This window comes from Nycticebus coucang, chromosome 10 (assembly GCF_027406575.1).
Source record: "Nycticebus coucang isolate mNycCou1 chromosome 10, mNycCou1.pri, whole genome shotgun sequence".
Lineage (NCBI taxonomy): Eukaryota > Metazoa > Chordata > Mammalia > Primates > Lorisidae > Nycticebus > Nycticebus coucang.
The window spans coordinates 48,189,748-48,194,992 of record NC_069789.1 but is presented as its reverse complement, the minus strand read 5'-3'; the positions used below and the strand labels follow the sequence as shown (position 1 = coordinate 48,194,992).

The following is a 5,245-nucleotide window of genomic DNA, read 5'->3' as shown; positions in this document are numbered from 1 at the left end:
AATAAAAGTTTTCAAAGCAGTTAGAAATACAATTGTGTATACTTCACTTACTGAACTGCCTGTCCAGGATTTATTTGTTTGGCCCTTTAGAAAGAGAGAATGGGAGACTTTCTAAAAGGTGACCACGGAGCCTTCCTTCTCCCCCTCCCGCTGACTGTCCCCTCCAGGGAAGATGGAGTGGTTTCCGAGCTGGGATGCTGATGGGAGGAGAGGGGAACGATTAGACAGCCTCTCCAGAATCACAAAGCCGAGGAGGAGCAAGAAGGCTCTGTCTGGTGTCTGAACACCCCTGAGGCAGGGCTTGGGGACATCTCCTCAATGGATGGATATTTACTAGAAGTCAATAGAGCAGTGGGCTTTGGTTGGATGCTAATGAGGCCAAGGTTATCCAAGGGCCAACTGATTTCCTTCTGTTCCCTCTGCTATAAACCGCCTCCTATCAGCAGCCAAGCCACTTACCAATGCAGGAAGGGGGGTAATGAAATGAGCGGGAAGCTTCTCCCAGACAGATGGCTCCCCAGCTGTTTTCGCCGATGGGTAACTTTTGTTGCCACCGCTCAACTTCCCCTCTAAAGACTATGTCCTCCAAAACCTTTTCCCTTCAGTTCTCCGGTGAGATAGCTCCTCACCAACAGGGCCTCTCCTTAGGATTGTCCTCAAGTTGCCAATGTCTTTTATAGGGACAAGAGCCAGGACAGTGGGAGGTGGGTGCAGGAGAGGATGTCTCTTGATTCACCTAAACTTCATTTGGCTTAAAACCCCCTTGGGTGTCTCTCTTCATGGGGTATTGTCCTTGTTGTATCCATGAGTCTCCAGCCTTGGCGTACCCAGCAGCTCTTTGTTTTTTGACCTGTGAAATGGGAATGTTAATCCTTATCCTTGTCAACTCGTAGTGTGAGACTCACACAAAGAACACAATGATAGCTTTGAGAAACGTCAAGCACATGCAAGTGAGGGTCACAGCCATACTTACATCCACTGTGACACCTCCTGTGCACCAGGCCACTGCTGTCAGCTACCTGAGTTCCTGACAGAGATGCACTGTTTGTTATGTAGCATTGCGTCCCCAAACTTAACTTCACATCCCAGTTACTGTCCTTGACCTGGCATGGCTTTAATTTTTGGAAGCAGTGACATAAATATCTTTGAAGTCCTTCCCCTTTCCCCTCACCTACCACCCTCATCTCCTCTTTGGAGCAGATCCTGCTTCTCAAGTGCGTCAGTAAGGACTCTCCAGAAGAATAGAACCAATAGGAGACTTGTCTATACCGTACGGATCACAAGTTGGTAAATTGTTTACATGTTTGTGAGAACTAACCCGTCCTGAATCCACAGAGCAGGCCGCTAGGCTGGCAACTTAGTTTTGTTTTGTTTTAAATTTCTATTTCAAAATAAAAAATGAGAGAGAGTCTCAGTATGTCACCTTTGGTAGAGTGCCGTGGCATCACAGCTCACAGCAACCTCCAACTCTTGGGCTTAAGTGATTCTCTTGCCTCTGCCTCCCAAGCAGCTGGGACTACAGGCTCCCACTGCAATGCCCAGCTATTTTTGGTTGCAGTTGTCATTGTTGTTCAGTAGGCCCGGGCTGGGCCCCAACCTGCCAGCTTTGGTGTATATGGCCAGTGTCCTACTCACTGAGCCACAGGCACCAAGCTGGCAACTTAGTTTTGAAGAAGAATTTATTCTTCTCTAGAAAACATTAGTCCATGCCTTTAATCCTTCAACTGTGAAGATGAGGACCACCCACCCATGATACAGACAGTAATCTCATTTACTTTAGGTTAACTGATCATAGATGTTAACCACATTTTAAACACCACAGCAATAGTTAACTGTATTTTGATTAACTACCCACATCAACACAAGAAGATTAACCACCACGTCAACTTTGTGTGGGTGGCTCCCTAAGTCCATCTTTTGAGTAAGGTATTTCTAAGCAGCTGCTTACCTCACACTATCAGGATGTGTGCGGTTGCCTCCATTTTCCTCATTTTTTTATCCTCTTTCTCCCCTTGGACTTCTAATTGCTCTCCCTGGGCTTAGTGTAGGGGTGATGTGAAGATCCATCTTCTAGAAACAATTCATTTTCCAATCAGCAAGTTATCATATTAAATCGTACATGGGTTACAATGTGACCCTTTTCTATTTGGAGAGAGGCGAGTTTAGGGATAGAGATAATATAAACAAGTCAATTTCCAGTCCTTGGGGTTGCAATCTGGTTATGGATTCAGCACAATTTCTGAGTATAAAGTGAAGGACTGACACCATCCCTCATCCACATAACCTCTGGTCAGCTCTTACTAAAAGCAAGTCCCAGAAGGAACTCTTGGGGCCCTGCCTCTAAGAACTTGTATTCTAATGGTAAAGCAGCCAGGTAAACAGAAAACCAGAAATTCAGCGTGGACACAAAAAGTGGTGAAATGGAAGTAAAAACAAAAGTGCAAACAAAATGCTTGCCTTTTCGTAGATAAGGGGGTTCACGCATGTTGTACATCAAACTCTAAAACTGCAGGCATTTAGAAGGCAATTGCAGTTAGCTGTGGGATATTCCATGCGTGTATTTCTTAGCCGTGTTCCTTTCTCTTTAATGCTTTGTTTGGGACAAGACTTAAATTAACTTTGGATTTCCTCAGAGCACATGAATCAATGACCACAGTAACCTGTCCCAAAGTTACTAGAAAGGTGTGAGCAGTGGAGAAAGCATTTGGAATTAAATATATGTTCATTCCGTAGATATACAGTAAGCAACAATTGTGAGGCAGCCTGTACTAGGTGTGAGAGATGCTGTGGTGACTATGGCTTACAGTCCTGTGGGGAATAAAGATGGCAAGTACACAGAGGTGCCTTTCTGAAACAAAGGAGGGCGAAAGAATAAAAGATGATGGAAAGTACCGCTTTATTTACAATGGCCAGAGAAGATTTCTACAGGGGCATGTGGATCTGAAAGAAGAGTGTGGAAGTTAGCCACAGGGCATGGGGAGTATTCATAATATACTCTTTCTTGAAATGGAAAGGTCATGTTCAAATCAACAACATGCATTACATAATCCCTATTCAATAATATATATGCATATTATATATATCATAAAACTATTTATAAATATAAATGTACATATATACATGATTTATAGAAATTTATGCATCTCAAATAGTGTATGCCCTAATAGTAATGTGAGTTATCTCTGGGCACAGAAATTACAGTTGAATTTAATTTTCTTCTCTGATTTTTATCCTTACACATTTTATGTGGGCATACCTTGTGGGTTTGGTTCTAGATTGCTACAATGAAATCAGTATTACTTTGCTATGTCTAGAAAACAAGGAATGCATCTTATTTAACAAATATTTTATTTCTAAAAAATGTTTATCATCTGAGTCTTTGGTAAGTCTTAATCTTTTTGATGATGGAGAGTCTTGCCTGGAAGTTGGTGGCTGCTGACTGACTAGGTTGGTGGTTACTAAAGGTGAGGGTGAATGTGGAAATTTCTTTAATAAAGACAGCATTTTGCCACATCACTTGACTCTTCATTTCATGAAAAAATTTCCCTATCAGGCTGGGTACAGTGGCTCACGCCTTTAATCCTAGCACTCTGGGAGGCCAAGTTGGGTGGGTTGTTTGAGCTCAGGAGTTTGAAACCGGCCTGAGCAAGAATAAGACCCTGTCTCTACTAAAATAGAAAAACTAGCTGGGAGTGGTGGTGTGCACCTTCCCAGCTACTGGGGAGGCTGAGGCAAGATGATCCCTCAACCCTAAGAATCTGAGATTGCTGTAAGCTAAGATGACTCCATTGTACTCTACCCAGGGTGACAGAATGACATTCTGTCTCAAAAAAAAAAGAAAAAAGAAATTTTTTTTACACACAGCACAACTTCTTTCACACTTGAAAACAATACCCTTAGAGCCTGCAACTGGTTTATCAACTAAGTTTATAGAATATTCAAATTCTTTGTTGTCATTTCAACAACGTTTACAACATATCCACCAGAAGTAAATTCAATCTTAAAGATAATACCTTCTTTGCTCATTCAAAAAAGCAACTCCTCATCCATTCAAACGTCTTTTCTCATGACATTGCAGCAACTCAGTCTCATCTTCAGGGTTCACTTCTAATTCTAGATCTCTTGCTTTTTCCACCACATCTGCAAATTCTTCCTCTACTGAAGTCTTGAGCCCCTCAAAGTTATTCATGAAAACGGGCATCAACATTTTCTTAACTTCTGTTTAGCGTGGCTATTTTGACCTTCTCCTGTGAAACACAAATGTTCTTAGTGGCATCTAGAATGGTAAATCCATAATTTATTTGTTCAGATGCATTGGAGAGACAACTATCCATGGCAGCTATAGTCTTAAGAAATGTATTTCCTAAGTAATAAAACTTGAAAGTCAAAATTACTCCTTAATCCATACGCTGCAGAATGAATGTTACATTAGCAAGGATGAAAATAACATTCATCTCCTTGTATATCTCCAGCAGAGAGCTCTTGGGTGACCAAGTGCATTGTCAGTGAGCAGGCATATTTTGAAAGGAATTTTTTGTTTGTTTGTTTTGAGACAAAGTCTTACTTTGTTGTCCTTGGTAGAGTGCTGTGGTGTCATAGCTGACAGGAACCTCAAACTCTTGGGCTCAAGTAATTCTCTTGCCTCAGCCTCCCAAGTAGCTGGGACTACAGTCACCCACCACAATGCCCAGCTATTTTTAGAGACAGAGTCTCACTCTTCTTACCCAGGCTGGTCTTGAACTCATGAGCTCAGGCAATCTACCCACCTTGGCCTCCCAGAGTGCTAGGATTACATGCGTGAGCCACTGCTGAAAGGAATCTTTTTTGCTGAACGCTAGGTCTTGACAGTGAGCTTAAAATATTCAGTAATACACGCTGTAAACAGATGTGCTGACATATAGGCATTGTTATTTCACTAATAGAGCACAGGTGGTCATAGCAGATTTAGTGTAATTTTTAAGGCCCTACGATTTTGGGAATGATAAATAAACATTGACTTCCACTCAAATTTACCAAATGCATTAGCCCCTAAAAGAGAGTCAGCCTGTCCTTTGAAGCTTTGAAGCCAGGTACTGACTTCTCCTCTCTAGCTATGAAAGCCTTAAATGGCATCTTCTAATAGAAGGCTGTCTCGTCTGTTTGGAAAATCTGTCGTTCAGTATAGCCACCTTCATCACTGATCTCAGCTAGATCTTCTGGAAAACTCGCTGCAGCTTCTCCGTCAGCACTTGCTACCTCACCCTGC

The 5,245-nt window shown here is 42.2% G+C and overlaps 1 long non-coding RNA gene across 1 annotated transcript; it reads right to left on the bottom strand.

The window, feature by feature from the left end:
* Nucleotides 1-421: 421 nt before the first annotated feature.
* Nucleotides 422-4,237, bottom strand: LOC128597684 (uncharacterized). The gene is made up of 3 exons (XR_008383316.1): nucleotides 4,014-4,237; nucleotides 1,949-2,070; nucleotides 422-850 (listed from the first exon to the last, which is right to left on the bottom strand). It is a non-coding gene; the product is annotated as an uncharacterized LOC128597684 (long non-coding RNA).
* Between the last annotated feature and the right edge of the window lie 1,008 nt (nucleotides 4,238-5,245).